We start from the raw sequence: 19,875 nt of genomic DNA on the forward strand, positions 1-19,875 counted from the left end.
TAAATAAGGAAACTCTGTTGTTGATTCCAAAAAGGATATTTGGAATATAAATTTTTGGATATGTTTGGATTTCTGATTAAGGTTCTTAAAATGCTAAGGCTCTAGACCAGACTGCAAATAAAGTTAATGTTCATACACACATACACGGTGCAGTTTATAAGAAGGCATTTTAAAGCCAATTATCAAACAAACAATATTAGACTATGCACTCGGTGCAATTTGCACTATGAAGCAAATGGAATTTTATCACTTCAAATTTATTTAGCAAATGCTTTCTGAATTAAAAGTGTCCAAAATACAGGCTTAATGGAAATCTCACAGTAGGAACAGCTTGTAGATAGATTTAGTCCAATCCTCCTATGTTAAACATGAGAAATGTAAACTGAGAGAGATTAAGTGACCAGCAGAAAGTTAGAGGTGAGACCTAATTCTTCTAGATCCAAATCTAGTTCTGTTACTAGAAATATAACACAAATCCTCATTTCTGATAGTGACCTTCGAGTGTCTCCAATTTAGAATTATTACATTTTAATGTGTCAGAGTAAGTCTCTACTTAAAATTGTTTAAATAGAAGCAATCAGCCATCAAGCTGTGGTCTAACTTGAGGTTACCACTAGTACCTCATTGATTTTATTTTGTGCCTAGTGAAATAGAAGGTAAGAATAAAGAGTAAGACTTGGCACTAGTGTAGAACCAACCCATGCAACTCTCCTATGAAGAGGATCGTAAAGGGTGCATTTGGAATTGTGGGAGAAAAGACCAAAATACATCTGCTTTACTCCATGGGTAGCATTTTGTGCATTCTTGGACATGCAATGCCATTAACTGCATGGAAACATGAAAAACATATCAATCTCCATAACAACCATGTTGTGTTCTATTATGATAAACGTGGATGTCAAACATTGAGCAACTGGGAAAAGGGTAAGTCATTTTAAATGTCTGCTGTTCCTGAAACTGCTTGAAGACATTCTGAAATGATGACTGTGTGAAAACTCACAGTCAATACTCATAGCATTGAGATAACCAAAATGTAATATATCTTTCATATACTAAAACAAAGTAATTGTGGTGTACATTGGCAGATATTCATCTCTGTCAAGGTACTAAGTTGATATGATTTGGCTGTGCCCCCACCTAAATATCATCTTGAATTGTAGCTCCCATAATCCCTTCATGTTGTGGGAGGGAACTTGTGGAAGGTGATTAGGTTATGGGGCGTCTCCCCCACGCTGGTCTCATGATAGTGAGTTAGTTCTCACAAGATCTGATGGTTATATAAGGGGCTTCCAGCTTCGCTGGGCACTCATTTATTTCTCCTGCCACCATGTGAAAAAGGACATGTTTGCTTCACCTTCTGCCATGACTGTAAGTTTCCTGAGGCCTTCCCAATCATGTGGAACTGTGAGTCAATTAAACCGTTTTCCCTTATAAATTACCCAGTCTCAGGTATTTCTTCATAGCAGTGTGAGAAGGGGCTCATACATAAGTCAAAACTACAACTTTGACTGAATGTCCCCAAACGAAGATTTTAGGTATAGAGTCATCAGAGCTTTCAAAGCGCTTTACTTGCTTTTTAATTTTGTCTTCTAAACAATCCTAGGCAGAGTTATTCTCATTTTATAGATGAGAAAACTAAGAATCAGAAAGGTGACATGCCCGATCTAAGTTTACTGAGTTAGTAGATGATTGAGCTAGGGGTCTTACTTAGTCTAATGACTCATTCATGACTGTTTTACCCTCCAGAAGAGCTATTGCCTTCTAGCTGGGTTGCACTTGCCCTTGCTCCTATTTTTTTCTACTTCCTGGTGCATGTTTTACACAGTGCAGAGTACTTGCAGAATCAGATGGTCTTTGTCACTCAGAAAGTGTCTTATCTTTTGGTTGCAGAAGCTTTGTTGGAAGGTCTCTCTATGATTTGGATACTGCCCCTATTGGACCATCAACCTGATTCACTGGTCTTCTAAAAGCACCTAAAAGCCATCTTTTATTCTCCAGCCAAATGATGCCAAGACAACAATCTAAATTCAACCAATGGTCCAGATATTCTGATCCCTGTTCCCATTGAAAACCTGCTTTGGAAGATCATCTCAGCGACCCATCTGTTCATTTACCTAACAGATATGTATTCGACAACTGCTGTGTTCAACATACGCAGGTGAATCAACACAAAAGTTTTGTTCATGTCCTCAAGAGTCTTCCATCATAATAAGGACAGCAGTCATTTAAAAAAATTCAGTGCAGCTTAATTGAGTTTTATTACTGAGGCACTTAAATGAGCTATAGTACCAGGGAAATCCCATACAAATGTCATTTCTCAGGGCAGGGGATTTGTTTTTGCTCAGTGTGGTAGACCTAAGTGTGCCTGAGATAGTTAAGCAAGGGTTCCAGGAAAAGGGAGCTTATGTTTTCTAGAAATAGGAAGACATTCCAGGTGAGAAGAGATGGACTTTGCAAAGCAAAGGAGTATTATGGCATAACGTGGAACATGGTTGAATACTTCATATCATGCAGAAATTGAAAAAAAGTGGGTAAGAGAGGAGACAGGGAAAGAGAAAGAAAGAGAAGGAGAAAGAAGAAAAAGACAAACAAGGAGGAGGAGAAAGAGGAGAAGAAGAGAGATGTGAAAGAAGAGGAGAAATAAAAAAGAGGTGAGGGGGAGGAAGAGGAGGAGGAGGATGAGAACAAAGAAGAAAAGAGGAAAGGAAAGGCAAGGAGAGGAGAGTAAAGATAAAATAAGGGCCAAACAGAGCTGGGAATGATGGGTCATGCCTGCAATTCCAGCATTTTGGGAGACTGAAGCAAGATGATTACTTGAGGCCAGGAGTTGGTGACCAGCCTGGGCAATATAAAGAGAACACTGGAAGAAGAAGAAGAAGAAGAAGAAGAAGAAGAAGAAGAAGAAGAAGAAGAAGAAGAAGAAGAAGAAGAAGAAGAAGAAGAAGAAGAAGAAGAAGAAGAAGAAGAGGAGGAGGAGGAGGAGGAGGAGGAGGAGGAGGAGGAGGAGGAGGAGGAGGAGGAGGAGGAGGAGGAAGAGGAAGAGGAAGAAGGGGAAGGGGAAGGGGGAGAAGGAGAAGGAACAAACTTTATTGAATTTAAAAGATTTTTGAAAATCCAAGTACACTTATGTAGTTTGTAAGTTACTAAAGCATGTGTCATTAATTGTAGGAACCATGCCATGATCAGCAGGATTGCAATAGGAAAAAATGCATCTTACATAAATCCATTGCAAGGAAGCTGGCCTTATAGATTCAAGTGTCCATTGTTCCCTTTTTGAGCTATAAAATGAGTGCATCAGCTTTCTTCCAATGGAATTAGAATGACCCTACAAAGTTAAATCTTAAGGGCTTGAGTGACTTTTAAAAGGGCTAACCAAAGAATTTATGAGTTGAGATCTATGAATGAAGGCATAGTACTTAGTGAACTTTTGGTAAATTTTTAATTTTTTAACAAAAATTCTTAAGAAATTTTTAATAGAGGAGAAGCAATAGAGTTTGCTCATGCAAATTGTAAATGATCAAGAAACAAAATACCAGAATATGCAATATTTACCCCAAGTTATGAGATATTTTAAAATATGTGCCTGTAATAGTGTTGCTCTTCATGAAGACAAAAATTTACTGCACTACCTGCTGGATTAAAAAGGCACCAACATATTTATTTGGGCTCTCAATCTTTTTTCTACCATGTGAAAATTATACTGTCAAGTAGAACCTGAAATAGTAATTTATATCATATATTAGTAGAAACGATATGTTGGTATCTCTAGGGCATTCCTGATAAAAGGAACTCCTTATAACAGTTCTTCTATATATATACAAAATTTTGAGAATATATTATGACAACATGGGGTTTTGCTTAATATGCACAGCTGGGGTGTGTACACTGAGCTATGGCTGATAAAATGTAGATGCTCAAAAATTAAAAACTGTGAGACTCATTATGAAAAAGTAACGAAGGGAAGGATAGACAAATGAACATTTAGACTCTCTAAACTCAGTTCCAAGTTGATTTTGAACTCAGAGAGGGTGAAAACATCACCCTAGTCATCCCACTCAAATGTAAATCTTGTAAGTGTAGGAATTTGGTTTTTCGTTTTGCTTTTATTGTTGTGCTTTGCTGCACAATTCCCACTGCTTACAACATTGGTACTGCTGTTGAATGGATGACTTTCTCTTTATCTATGCAGTCCTTAATAAAATGCCTAGCTCAAAGAAGGTGCTTAATAAATTTTAGGTAAACAGATGGATAATTGGAATCAAGACAGATGGATGAGTGGATGGGTATCTGAATGAATGAATGATAATAGAAAATAATAAAGGGTGTGTATAAAACAAAGAGAAAGATGGAGCACTTTGAAGCTGAAAGGAAGAGTTACTAATTATAGAAGAAGGAGGATAAATTATCATGACTCTTCAGTTCATGGCATAGACAAGAGGAATAAATTGGACAACAGGAGATTGAGAAGACATTTCTGAGGCTACAGATTCTGATAATGTCTTCCCTATCTCCAATACACAACATTGCACTCTACTTATTACAATTGCCCTCTTTGATTCAAACAATGCACACCTGATGCAGTTTGTCTGTCTCCAGTTTATAACATTGAAGTTAGTGTGCATTTTTTCCTATATTCTGCACCACTTCACACCATTGACACGCAAGAAGTTATTATTTCAGGTATTAACAAGAAACTATTTGCTTAACTATCTTTCCACACGAATCCTACATATAAACTCAAATGTGCTAAAGAAAAGATATACATATTCAATGGATTCAAATGAATGCTTAAATAGTAGAGACTTATTGAGTGATTTGAGTGTTCTACATTCAACAATTTCAGTAGTATTATACAATCATCATTATGTCCTCCAGAAAAGTATAATGCTAAATTCCAGGCATTTCACATGGTAGGTGATTATATTGCATACAAATAAATTGGCTTTCCTGATGTTGGAAGGCTTTGAGGCTTGTTTTCTGGTTTCAACTTATAGAGAAATCAGGATTCATAAATACAGCTCCTAGTATCAATGTGTCAGTAAGCAACATTTTAAAAAATTATTTTAAGTTCCAAGATACAAGTGCAGTACGTGCAGATTTGTTTCATAGGTAAACGTGTGCCATGGTGGTTTGCAGCACCTATCAACCTGTCACCTAGGCATTAAGCCCGGCATGCATTAGCTATTTACCTTAATGCTCTCTCTCCCCAACCCTCCCTACAGGCCCCAGTGTGTGTTGTTTTCCTCCTTGTGTCCATGTGTTCTCATTGTTCAGCTCCCACTTACGAGTGAGAACATGCAGTGTTTGGTTTTCTGTTTCTGTGTTAGTTGCTGAAGATGATGGCTTCCAGCTTCATCCATGTCTCTGCAAAGGACATGATCTCCTTCCTTTTAATGGCTGCATAGTATTCCATGTTATATATGTACCACATTTTATTTATCCAGTCTATCACTGATGGGCATTTGAGTTGGTTCTATGTCTTTGCTATTGTGAATAGTGCTAGTAAGCAACATTTTAAAATAAAAATAGTCTGGATTTTTCACTAAACCACTAAGCTTGTTCTTTGGGAAACCAAGAGGAAACTGTTGTAAAAATTTAGGTTCTTGTGGAAAGAGTACTCTTTCTCTTTTTTTTTTCTTTTCCTTTTTTTTTTTTTTTTTTTTTTTTTTTTTTGAGACTGAATCTTGCTCTGTTGCCAAGCTGCAGTGCAGTGATACGATCTCAGCTCACTGCAACATTTGCCTCCAGGATTCAAGCGATTCTCCTGCCTCAGTCTCCTGAGGAGCTGGGACTACAGGTGCGTGCCACCGCACCCAGCTAATTTTTGCATTTTTAGTAGAGACGAGGCTTCACCATGTGGGCCAGGATGGTCTTGATGTCTTGATGTCGTGATCCGCCCACCTCGGCCTCCCAAAGTGCTGGGATTACAGATGTGAGCCTCCATGCCCAGCCAAGAGTACTCTTTTAGGGCAATTAAGAAGGTAGGAGATTAAGGTATAATGCTGGGTCCTTTGATCTCTTTGGATCGCTTTGCTATTTTGCTGGGTTCTTAATAGCCCACTCAAGTGAGGCAGACAACGCTTAGCTATGCTCATGGTTAATTAAGGTGAACCAGTGAAAGCTCTTATTGTCCATCCCCTGACTCTTCTGTATTGATTCTTATGAATCTCATGAATGCAGATACAATTTGACATTTTTCAACTTGCTTTCATCACACTTGTGAATAGAAAAGGTTCTTCTTCTGAAAAAACTTCTTACAATTTCTGGTAAGGGAAACTGCTGTGTTTCCCAACTATGCCACCACCTACTAATTCACACAGGACACTAGCCCACCAATAAGTAGCCTGGTCAAGTCATATGACCAACTTTTATTTTCACCAATAATTTCTGATTGGCTGTTATTTCACACAGAAGGCTTTTGTGGAGAATCAGTCTCGTGGATTTTCAGAAGGGGGTGTTTCCATTTAACGATTGCAAGCATGGCCAGTTCTCAGCATTATTCTTGTCAGATAAATATGAGTTCAAGGAAAAAATAATAAAAGATATGCAGATTCATTATAGGCAAAGGGAAGTTAAAAGGATTTTCCTCTTTCAGAGTTTATCCAGCTGGATTTATAGTTAATCCAATAATTGTTTTAATCACAGAGCATAACTCAGGGCACCTTCCCTCCCTCTCTCTGTCTCTCTGTATCTGTCTCTCGTGCTCTGTCTCTGTCTCTGATAGTTCCAGGGAACCCAGGACTTGGAGACCCTTTGAGTTATAATCCCAAGATTTGACTGAATGAACCAAGTATATGCTGAAGACTTTTACAATCATAGAATACCAAACAAAATACTAGCAATGTTGTGAATATTTGGGTGGTAGATTCTATTCTTAAATAACATTTAGGATCATCTTGAAGGGCTTATTTTTTCAGATATAACTTTTTTAAAGAATACCACAAACTTGATGACGGAGGGTTATAGAAGCCTATTAATTATTTTTGGCAATTACCTCTAGGAGAAACTGAGGTCAAGGGAGTTATGGGTTATTCAAATCTCTGCAGATCACTTTTACAGTAACTGTGGGATGTCTTGATAGTCCTCAAGATCAGCATCTCAAAGCCATTGTCCTAGGAGTATTATTCCTATAGAATGTTAATGGGGATGTGTTATGGGCTCAATTGGGCCTCTGACAAATTCATATGTTGAAGTCAAAACTCCCAGTACCTCAGAATGCATTTGAAGACAGGGCCTTTAATGAGATAATTATGGTAAAATGATGTCATAGGGGTGGACTCTAATCCAACATGACTGGTGTTTTTATAGGAAGAGGAGATTACAACACAGACACACACAGAGGATCAGCCACATGAAGACACAGGGAGGAGATGGCGTTTACAAGCCAAGGAGAGAGACCTCAGGAGAAACTAACCCTACTAACAACTTGATCTTGAAATTCCAGCCTCTAGAACTGTGAGAAACGAGAGAAACAAATGTCTGTTGTGTAAACCAAAAAAATATATAAACACCTATGTTTTCAACAACCTTAGCACTTTGCATAATCTTATGTGTTATTTGTGTGTTATGTGTGTTATAAATCTACAAGGACTTTTTTTTTTTTTGAGACAGAGTCTTGCTCTGTCACCCAGGCTGGAGTGCAGTGGTGTGATCTCAGCTCACTGCAATCTCGGTCTCCCAGGTTCAAGCAATTCTCTTGCTTCAGCCTCCTGAGTAGCTGGGATTAGAGGTGCCCACCACCATGTCCAGCTAATTTTTGTATTATTAGTAGAGACAGGATTTCAGCATGTTGGCCAGTCTGGATTCGAACTCCTGATCTCAAATATTCTGCCTGCCTCGGGCTCCCAAAGTGCTGGGATTACAGGTGTGAGCCACCACACGCGGCTGAAACAATTATTCTGTGCTGTTTTCTAAGTTTTTTTTTTTTTTTTTTGGCATAGATCCTTTGAATTCAAATGATTTTGAGAAACTATTGTTCCAATAGAATGCTCTTTGAAACATCACTCTACACCAAGCAGCTCTAATTAATGAGATTATGCACGTACCCCATATTGTCTTGGTTCAGATGTCAAGTTTTGTCAGCATTGCATTTGGTTTTGCTAGGTGGGATTATCAATGAGGAAGAGGGCCCTGAAAAGAAATCTTGTCCTGGCTCTTTGGTGAGACTGTGTTTTCCAGTGCAGGTGGAAACTTCGCCAGTAAATTTAAAATAACAAATGCAATGCTTCCTACTGTCAGAGTGGTTTCAGGTTTAGCACATTTTAATAAGTATTAATTGATCCCAAAAATGTTGTGGAAGAAAGTGGATTTTTGGTTAACAGAGAAGATGAAGGAATAAGCTAAAAAATGTTAGGTAGCTTATGGGTGCATTTGAGAGCATGACTTCACAGTTAATTCCAGCAGCACCAAGTACTCTGTCTAGGTGAATCAGCTAACCCATCTGAGTCTTCGTTTCTTCATCCGTTAAGTGAGAGAAGATAGAAAATACGGTGTTGCCACCCCAGTTGGGTAAGATAATTAAATGAGGTGATTAAGGGAGGCTGTTTAGCAGGCAGCCTTGTATAATAACCACTCAGTAAGTGTTTCACGTGGTCTTTATCAAGGTCACCCATGAAGGAGTGGTATAGGTGGCTCCCAAATGATGTCTTCTGATAGCCAATCTCCTATTCATGTCTTTGTACATTTAATTTATACTTTTGCTTTTTTTAAGAGTTGAGGTCTCACTGTGTTGCTCAGGCTGGACTCAAATTCCTGGGCTTGAGTGATCCTTCCATGTTAGCCTCCCAAAGCACTGGGCCCACAGGTGAGCCCCACCACACCTGGCTGCCTCTCGTATAATCACACTTTTGACACTTGTTGCTAAGAACGAATTGCCCAGAATTTAATCCTAACTAAGTGAACGGATAAAATTGCTGTTATAATCCTTAAAAAAAGATCTATACCACCAGTATACAAATCTTCAAAACTGTGGTGCCCCTACATATTTATAAAGAAATTTAGAAATTTAAAAATTTAACTCAAAAAGTAGTAATGTCCAAAAGTTCATCAGACAGACCGGTGAAATTTAATAAATATGTCTTAGTGAAGATTACCTAAACACCACAGAAAACAAAGTATCTATTTGGCACGGCAAAGTCAATTTCTTCATCTTGTTTCATGACTCTCAAACTTTATAATTCAAACAGTTTTGATTTGTTTTGTTTTGGTTTGGTTTGGTTGTATTTCACAGTTAGTTTGGTACCTGCATTTCTGGGTCTTTGATAAGGGTTTCATCTAGCTTCCTTTTACACTCTTAGTTCATTTTCCTGCTCCATGTCTACATTTTTGTTAAAAATATTACAGCGTGCCAAAAGACATATCTCCTTAGAAACCAGTAAGCAGGCCGGGTGTGGTGGCTCACACCTGTAATCCCAGCACTTTGGGAGGCCAAGGCGGGCAGATCACGAGGTCAGGAGATCGAGACCATCCTGGCTAACACTGTGAAATGCCGTCTGTACTAAAAATACAAAAAATTACCCGGGCGTGGTGGCAGGCGCCTATAGTCCCAGCTACTCGGGAGGCTGAGGCAGGAGAATGGTGTGAACCCGGGAGGCGGAGCTTGCAGTGAGCCGAGATCACGCCACTGCACTCCAGCCTGGGCAACAGAGCCAGACTCCATCTCAAAAAAAAAAAAAAAAAAAAAGAAAGAAAAAGAAATCAGTAAGCAACTTCCACTAACTCAACTTTCCTGTTCTCTCCTTGCTGCCTGAGTGTGGGGTATTCATCTCTGTGCTTGTTCTGTTGTAGGTTTTTCTCACCCATCTTGCTTTTTACATCAATTTTCCTTTCTGGGACCCTGGAGACACTTGAGTTTGAGACCCCTGTCTCAGAGTTCCTTTGAGATGATATAGAACAAAACTAATTTGTTTATGTCTGGGAAGCAGAAAAAAATGTCAAGAGTGTTGAAAATGAGAGTTGAAGAAGGTTCTGGTTGCAATGGAAGTAAAAGTAGGCAACGAAATCCAAGGGGTGAGAAAATGATGAATGTATCATGGCTTATACAATAAATCGAAAGATGGAATAACCCTTAGGGACTAAGAGAGAATCATATAGCAAGCAGAAAGTGCCGAACTTGTGCAATCGACAAATCAGAAAGAGTGAAGGAAAATCGTTGAAGATTTTTTAAATTCTTTTCCAGTATAACACCAGATCGGTGTTCATGTCAGATGGCTGTCAGCTCCAGGCCTGTTGAAGAGGAGGCTCCAGTTCTTCAGGGCTCAGTTTGGTCTGCATTCTGTTGATGCCACAGATTTTCAAGAGTTGAGGACTGTTCAAAACCTCTCAGAGTAACAAAAGGAGAATTCCAAAGCACCATTCTGATGCCACAGATGTTGAGAAGGACTCCACAAAAATTCCCTCAGGGAAACTGCAAGAATAGATCTCATCTGGCTCAGTCTAAAGTGAATATCGATGAAATTGGCATGCTTTGGGCATGGGCTAAGACAGAACATTTATGAGCAAGAAGGACGTGGGCGCCTGGTTTAAATATTTAAAGAATGGCTTACATTATTCTAATGGAGATGGATATACAAGTAGCAAGCTCAAATTCTTCTTGGTTGCTGTGGAGTTAGGAAACACCAATGTACAAAGAACTGGCTTATTAACGGCTTTCACGAGTGTAGTGTATTTGAAATGGTTCAGATCTGCTTTTTCAGTCTCTAATTCTGTCTGTCAACTAGAATCAGCACAACTGGAGTGTATCACATTTATACATTCTGGACACTCTCTTATTCCATTTCTGGCATTTTTCTATATTAGCATCCAGCCTGATGGAACTGTATGCCTTACCTGTGTCTGAAATTCGGTGCTATCTGGTTGGGAGGCATTTGTAGACATGCAATTTTCTGGCAATGCAGGGAGATTCTTCCTGTCTTGCTCATATGCAGATTTCTCCTCATTCAGCCCCATATTGTTGAATCACCTCATCTTTTAACAGCCTGAACTTGTCATTTAAGCCTTTCACCAAAAACTAAGGGTCTTCCAGGCCCTGTTGTCTGTATGTGGGATACAGCACAGCGATGGCCAAGAAAATGAGCTAATATCCACAAGGAGTCCACCGTCAAGCCACACAGAGATAAACAAAACACTGAAACATAATAAACACTACAAGAATGCAACCTGAGTGTATAGGTGGCCACTTTAGAGACTCCATTAAATTAGAGTCAGGGAAGACCACCCCCAAAAAGTAATGGATGTATAGAAGTTGGTCAACACATATGTTGTGGGAGCCAGAACTAGGAACACCAAAAACATTAAAACCCAGTGCAATGAGGTGCGGTGAAGGCATTTGTTATGCTGAGCAGTAGCTCTCAAATTTCAAGATGCATATTAATTTTCCAGTGAGCTTGTTATAAAGCTTGTGTTCTACTTCTGCCCCAACCATTGTCTTTCCTTAGGGCAGGATGGGGCTCCAGGCAGCTGGAATTTACAAACAGCGATTTAGGATTCTAAGGCTGGCTGTTAATTAGAAATTGGGTTGGAGCAGAGATTGCAAGGAGAGTGATTATATCAACTTTGTGTAAACTCATGAGTCGATGTGGAAGCAGTTTAGAGATTGTCCTACTAATGACATACCATAGTAGACACTTCAGTAGGGGAATATTAGATGTATTTAGTAAGATCCTTGCCAACAGTGTACAGAATTGGAAGGGAGCAAGTCTGTACACAATTAATTAATCAGAAAGTTTTGTAGTTATATTGGAAAGACGTGTTGCCACCTTTGACTACAAAGTGTCACTGGTATAGAAAATTAAAAGGATTGGAGAGATGTTTTCGGGGGAAAAAATGAAGACCATTTCCATCCTTATGAATTTATATAGATGAACAATTCATTGTGGTGAAGTAAAGAATGTGGAAGGCAGAAATTTAAAAAGAGAAGCCAGTTAGTTCCTGAGACAATGTAAGTTTTAGGCATCAAAGATACTGTAGTATCTTTTAATAAAGCCACTGGTCTAGTTCTGCCTCAACCTTTCTCTCTCCTTAGGACAGGACCGGGTTCCAGGAACCTGGATTTTTATAAGCCGCAATTTAGGATTCTGAGGCTGGTTGTGAATGAGAAATTGGATTAGGGAACAGATTACAAAAGGGACAGTGAAGATCTCCAGGTGATTGAATATGTGGACATAGAATTCAGAAATAAGATTTGGAATGGAAATGGGGACATTTTGGAACCAGTGGAACTTGGAATTCCTTTGGGTGGGGGAGGTATGCAGAATGTGAAAGGAGCCTACTACAGAACAAGGAAGAGGACCAACATTTTAGGATACAGCAGAGGATGAAGAAACTAAGCAAGATGGCTGGGCAGGATGAGTCACTCCTGTAATCCCAGCACTCAGGAAGGCCGAGGCGGGTGGATCACTTGAAGTCAGGAGTTTAAGACCAGCCTGGGCAACATGGTGAAACCCCGTCTCTACTAAAAATACAAAAATTAGCCAGGCATGGTGGTCCATGCTCGTAATCCCAGCTACTCGGGAGGCTGAGGTGGGAGGATTGCTTGAACCCGAAGGCAGAGTTTACAGTGAGTCAACATCACACCACTGCACTCCAGCCTGCGCAACAGAGCAAGACTCCATCAAAAAAAAAAAAAAAAAAAAAAAAAAAAAAAGAAAAGAAAAGAAAAGAAAAGAAAAGAAAAAGAAACTAACTGAGACTTTCCAGAGAAGGAGGGCGAAATGAAGAGAAAAGGGTGACTCAAGAGCCAAGGGCAGAAAAAAGGATCCAAGACAAACTGCAGCACATGTTTCCAAGAGGTGCAGCCACACATATGTGTAAGAGAGCTGTCAATTTTCATTTGGATTTTAGCTTCACCGAGCACTTGAGTTCCACTTCACAAATATGAAGGCTACTCTTCTGAGGATATGCAGATTCTTATTGAGCTCAGTTACAGAGGAGTATGGAAGGAGGAGAACAGAAGGTAATGAGGATCCTTTTGTTGTTTCCATATGTAGCTTCCCTTCTTGCAAATCCCTCACTGCTCCTGTGCACAAACTCCTTTAGGAAGAAACGAGTGATTGCCATGACTCCCAGCAAGAGGTTCATGGGGGGGTCCCCACTTCCACAGCACCTCCCTTCTTCGTTGTGTAAAGAAATAGGTCTGCGAAACTTCAGAGTTGCAAGATGGCACGTGGGGTTAGAACCACAGAATAGGCGCAGGTTTCCCCAAGTTTTAGTTGAGTGGTTATTGCATGGCTACCATAGAGGCGTGAACTCCTTAATCGGTACTTCCGTGTACATTCATTGTTCATTGCTACGATTAATAACCCTTTTATATTGGTGCTGGTATTGGAGAGTGTTTGCTGTGCTGTCTCTCCATTAGATGCTAAAGCCAGAGTAAGCCTTTCGATTTCCATCTCACCATATTTAACCTCTTTTGAGGTTTAGCTCAGTGTTGTTAATGGTGCATAGCATGTTCTTTTCCATACTCAATTTGACAAACTATGGGGAATCTTTGATCTTATAATTTAAAGACATCATGTCTTATTTCGGTTGACAGATAATCTCAGAACATTTAAGATTTAATTGAATTGGACATGGTAAAAACATGCTAGCATTATTGAAATAATAAAACCCCTAAATAAAGAAGTAAGCATAAACTACAGTGACTTTTTTTTTCTGGCACAGATGGTTTATATTTTTTAATTGAAAAATTAATCTGTCTTTAGATTACCCAAGGGAATTACAAGAAGCTTAGCTGCTTTAGATTTTTTTTAAGTGTTACAGAGTAATTATAAATAGACAGTAGTAGTATTAATCAATCTTTCTAAATTGTTGTTATTTGGATTCTGAGTTGTTAATTAATTGACTAATATTATACAATGATAATGTCAATTTATTTCCTCTTCAAAATGTGAAGATACGAGAAAAATGTAGCCCCCAAACATAATTATTTCCAGTTATTTTTCTTCTTTACTTTTAGAATACAATATTCTCTATTATTGAACAAGTCTCATCCTTTTAATTTTGATTCATTCATTCTTTTATTAGTGTTAGAAAACTGGATGTTAACTTTTTAATTAACCCTACTGTATTTGAGGGGATTGGTAACAATTCATTTACTATGTTTCAATAATTATCTGTAGAAAAAAATGTATGATTTTCCTGGGATCCTGTTCTCAATACTAAATAAATCAAGTAATAATAATATCAAAGTTAGTACTTTTAGGTAAATCCAATTACTGGAATTTGTCTGATTACTGAGAATTGTTGAGAAAAATTCTTGGCCATACTTCTTAAAATAATCCACTTTACTATATCTGCCTGATAATTTTCTAGTCAATGAAAGCTTATCAATCACTTACTTTGCTCATTATATAAAATACTTTCAATTGATTTAATAAACAAATACATGCTTGAATATTTTGAAGGGCATGTAATCTCAGTAGAAGGTATCCTATATACAGGCATGCAATGCATCATAAGTACATCATGGAAAATTGAGTCTCCATCTCCTCAAGCATTTACCCTTTGTGTCACAAACAAAAATAAAAACTAGAAATACATTTTAAAGTATCACGTGTAGTTATTTATGCAGTTCTGTTCCTCTAAACGCTTATATTCCATCAATTTTCAAAGGAACTTTCCTAGGTGTAGCTTTAGCTAACCATGGTGATTAGTTTATATCATCTCAGGGTAGATGTATTGTGGCAAGAACTTACTTATTCCAAATTTACTATGTTCTGGATTACAGTTTAAAATCAACTTTGGGGCTGGGCGTGGTGGCTCATGCCTATAATCCCAGCACTTTGGGAGGTCAAAGCTAGCAGATCACCTGAGGTCAGGGAGTTCAAGACCAGTCTGGATAACATGGCAAAACCCCGTTTCTACTAAAAATACAAAAATTATCCAGGCATGATGGTGCATGCCTGTAGTCCGAGTTACTTGGGAGGCTGAGGCAGGAGAATCGCTTGAACCTGGGAAGCAGAGATTGCAGGGAGCTGAGATTGCACCACTGCACTCCAGCCTAGGCAACGGAGCAAGACTCCATCTCAAAAAATAAAACAAAATAAAATAAAATAAAATAAAAAGAAAATCAACTTTGGGCATTTGAAGTCTACAGTGATGGTGTTATATGTACATTTTCTTCAAATCTAGTTGTGTGTTTTTTTGCAATAATGTGTGTTGACCTTGTGACCTGAGCCTTTTTACTTATGTGAGCCCCTCGGTAACAAGGAACTTGGTGACTATCTTAGCTGGTTTTGATGTCTTTGATTCAGGACACAGGACATATAAGACCACAGTTAATTCACTATCGCCTTGACTAGTACAAGTCGTGTATATCTCTACTGGAGTTCTCTGGAATTACAGACGACTGAACTTCTATGTGACTTTCAACGGTTATTGAGCTTCCTGAAACCAGTGTGCACATGGATTTTCTAGAAGGGTATTTCCAACTAGGGGTGTAAGATTTCTTGTATTGAACTATAGTTACGATGCTAAGAATAGACAATCCAACCAACTTTACACTTATTGAAAAAATATACAGCCCACCCTAAAGTAATGAATGAAGCTCAGTTGTTAAAGTTGTTACTTGGACCTGAGAGTTGTGTAGCACCTAAGGGGACAGAATGAAATGGGGAGGTCATTGTGTCGGTGAAAATACTAACATAGAGTTGGGCTGGGCACGGTGGCTCACACCTGTAACCACAGCACTTTGGGGGGCCAAGGAAGGAAATCACTTGAGGCCAGGAGTTTGAGAACAACCTGGCCAACATGGTGAAACCCTGTCTCTATTAAAATACAAAAAATTAGCCGGGTGTTGTAGCACTCACCTGCAATCCCAACTACTCGGGAGGCTGAGGCAAGAGAATTGCTTGCACCAGGAAGCAGAGGTTTCAGTGAGCCGAGATCACACCATTGCACTGCAGCCTGAGAGACAGAGCAAGATTCTGTCTCAAAAAAACAAAAACAAAAACCCCACAATATTAACACGGAGCTATGTGAAAATTGTCTGTCTGTGAGACCAGAACGCAATCTCAGTTTAGCAGAGTGTGTGCATTGAGAGGTGAAAGGTGATAAAAGCAGACACAAATGTGTTAGCAAGATTTCCTACAGTCTTGAGTGACAGGTCAACAGGTTAATTATTGATATGGACAAATAGCAAGGAAGTGATGCAAAGCAGAGAGGAATTAAAACAGGTTCAACTCAGGTGGTTTACAGAAAGGTAGAGAACATGAAGTATTTTCTAATATATAATTTTAAATTTGCCTATTTGCCTTAAAGAAGGCATGCTGCCTAGTACTAATTTAGAAATATGTTGGAAAAGGTAGAGGTGTATTTTGTTATGCAGACAGAAACAAGAAATTTGGAAATAGATGTAAAAGGCGGAAGAGTAATTTTGGAAGAGGAAACAGTATCAGTTATTTACAGGTTTATTATGCTTAATGCATCACTATATTTAATGGCAGTTGTATAGGTCGGGAAAAAAAAACAGACAAAAATCAAAGAAGAGAGAGAGAAAAAAACAGAATACTTGCATCCAAGAAACCATAAGAATATGCTAAGTAGACAAAAGGAGTTTGGTCAAATGGAGCCAAAAGAATAATAAAGATGAATGTTCCATGTTCCTCTTGGGGCATTTGTCTTAGAGGCCTTCTTTTCATTAAAATGTTGTAGTAATAAACTAGAAAAAATTATGTGAGAATGAGGTAACAAACTGGGCCTCATGTGGTTCAAGTAGCTCTGCTTTTAGCAGAAGAACAAGAGAGAATTTGGGTAGAAAGAAGATGCTTCCCTCACCTTACATATGTAGCCATGTTTTAGTTACTACAAATCTACATGATGCATCCTCACCTGACTTGGTCCCAGTCAAATGTCACTCCAGTAGATGCCCCTAAATCCACCTTCCATCACCTGCTTTATTGGTGGCCTCCAGTGGTGGGATGCGGACCCAACACCTGGGAACTGTAGGGCTCACTCTCCCCACATGATGTCTTTAGAATTGGCTGGCACGGTTGGCTGTGGCTAGTTTCCAAAGAGTGGCCTTGCTCCCTCTTTGTGCCCTCAAAAATAGTTACAAGAACCAAAAGCATTACTAGAAACTCTACTCTGGTGATTAATTGTATGTGTCAACTTGACCGGCCTGAGGGATGCCCAGACAGCTGATAAAACATTATTTCTGAGTATGTCTGCCAGAGTGTTTCCAGAAGAGATTAGCATTTGAATTAGTGGACTGAGTAAAGAAGATCACTCAACAATGTGGGCTGGCACTGTCAAATCCCTTGATGGCCTAATGAGAACAAAAAGGCAGAGAGAGGAAGAGTGCATTCTCTTTCTTGTTGAGCTGAGACATTCACCTTTTCCTGTCCTGCAAAATCAAGGCTCTGTTTCCCAGGTTTTGGGGCTCTAGGACTTACACCATCAGCTCTTGTTGCTTTCTGGACTTCAGTCTTGGATTAAATTACACAATGAGCTTTGCTAGTTCTCCGTATCTTGCCATAGCATGAGCCAATTCCCATAATAAATCTCCTCTCTCTGTATCTATATCTATTTCTGTATTCACCTATATATGTATACATCTATTTATATCTATATCATTTATATTTAATTTATAGATAAATAGACATATCTGTCAATAGAATAGGTTTATCCTGTTGATTGTATTTCTCTGAAGAATCCTCATACAGTTATTGAAGACAGTCAGATTATGAGAAACAAAAATCAGTCAAAAGAACTCTCCATGGTCCTTGTTTGACTGTAAAGGGCCTGGATGAAAGTGAAGACAGAAAGAATTATAGGATCCAGAGCCAGATGTGACCTGACAGTTGCTCTCATGTAGGTCTCATTATGTGGAAGAGCATTCTGAGGTTCAGGCAGGCTAAGTCACTTGCAGAGGTCACATGGTGAAGAAACGATGAAGCACTTTGCAGATCAGACGCTGGCTCAGCAAACCCATATCTTCTTCATCCCAGGCACATAAGACTACACGCACTTCCAGCCTCCCATGTGCCAGAGGTCTTTGTGGAGTCCAGTTCTCATCAGTGGGGCTGGGTGGGGCTGCTGTGTGCTGGGTGCTACTTATGACATGCAAACCTTCATGCTCTTTTCTGTTCCTTGCTGGTTGCAATGGAAAAAAATCCCCAACTTGTCCTTCGGTGTCTCACGTTGGAGTTGGCAGAGCCACAATGTAGAAGAAATCTGGTTTCTAAGATCAGTCATTAACAAAAGCTCCCTTTTCAGTAATGCCCACAGAATAACATTCTCTGAATGAAGAAAGAGCGGACATAAACCCCTGTAATTTCTTCAGTTACTTGTATTTTTCTGATGCCATTTATGTTCATTGAGCTACTGTTATTTGAGGCTGATGTGCGGAAGCCACTGGTATTACTGTAACTGATTCAGTCGGTGGATTAAATGTCTCACAACGAGGCCATCTGCTAGAAGTGGGGGAAGACAATAATGCCCTCAGGCTTTGACAAGCTTCTTGGCTGGCAGAAGAAAGTGGAGTCAGGTTTTGAGACTAGGGATTTAGGAGGGAAAATGAGGCCCCTCAAAGATGACAATATCATAGCCACACTTTACTATTGTGCCATGTAGTGAATTTGCATGGAGATGGCATATGTCGAGGACTTCAACAGGGCTGCTAAGTTTCTCCAATTGCCTTTCCAATGATCAGCCAAACACCATATTGGTCAGTACATATATGATTTTAAAATACAGAATTAGAGAGAGAACAATAGAGAGAGAGAGAAAGAAAGCTAACTATAAGAGATATTCGGATAATGCATATTTTGCAGTGAGTTTGACATTATAATTGAATGACTTTAGACATTACAGTGGTATGTGCTAAAATGTTTTCCACAGGCTGAGATTGCTGCCTCGCCCTTGGTCTACCCCCGAGTTTCTCAACCTCCCTCTGTCAGAGACGTTTGAACCAGAGCAACTCCACCATCTTGAACAGGGGCGGGGTAAAATGAGGCTGAGACCTACCGGGCTGCATTCCCAGGAGGTTAGGCATTCTCAGTCACAGGATGAGATAGGAGGACCGCAGAAGATACAAGTCATAAAGACTTTGCTGATAAAACAGCTTGCAGTAAAGAAGCCGGTCAAAACTCGCCAAAACCAAGATGGCAACAAAAGTGACCTCTGGCCATCCTCACTGCTAATTATATGCTAATTATAACATATTAGCATGCTAAAAGACACTCCCACCAGCGCCATGACAGTTTATAAATGCCATGGCAACATCCGGAACTTACACTATAAGGTCTGAAGAAGGGAGGAACCCTCAGCTCTGAGAATAGTCCACCCCTTTCCTGGAAAACTCATGAATAATCCACCTCTTGTTTAGCATATGATGAAGGAGTAACAATAAGTATCCTTGGTCTAGCAGCTCAAGCCACTGCTCTACCTATGGGGTAACCATTCTTTATTATTTTAGTTTCTTAATCAACTTGCTTTCACTTTACTCTATGGACTCACGTCAAATTCTTTTTTGTGCGAGATCCAAGAACCCTCTCTTGGGGTCTGGATAGGGACCCCTTGCTGGTAACACCACTACTGACATTTGGGAGGATATATTTCTTATGATGGGAAGCTGTCATGTGCCCTGTAGTATCGCTGGGCCTCTGCCTGCTAGATGCCAGTAAAAACCTCCCAGTGAGGTCAAATAAAAAATGTGTCCAGATATTGCTAAAAATCCCTAGAGGATCCAGTTGCCTCTGATTTCCCCTGGGTAGCTAAGCATAGCCAGACCTTACCTTTGTATAAATGAATGAAAGAATGAATAAGCCATTTTCCTAACAAAGGTTACTTTACATTTGAAATGCTAAAGCCCTTTCCCCACTTCTCTTTATGAACACAGAGATCGCCTGGAACAAAATCCATGCACTTAACCTTCTA

This window comes from Chlorocebus sabaeus, chromosome X, assembly GCF_047675955.1.
Source record: "Chlorocebus sabaeus isolate Y175 chromosome X, mChlSab1.0.hap1, whole genome shotgun sequence".
Lineage (NCBI taxonomy): Eukaryota > Metazoa > Chordata > Mammalia > Primates > Cercopithecidae > Chlorocebus > Chlorocebus sabaeus.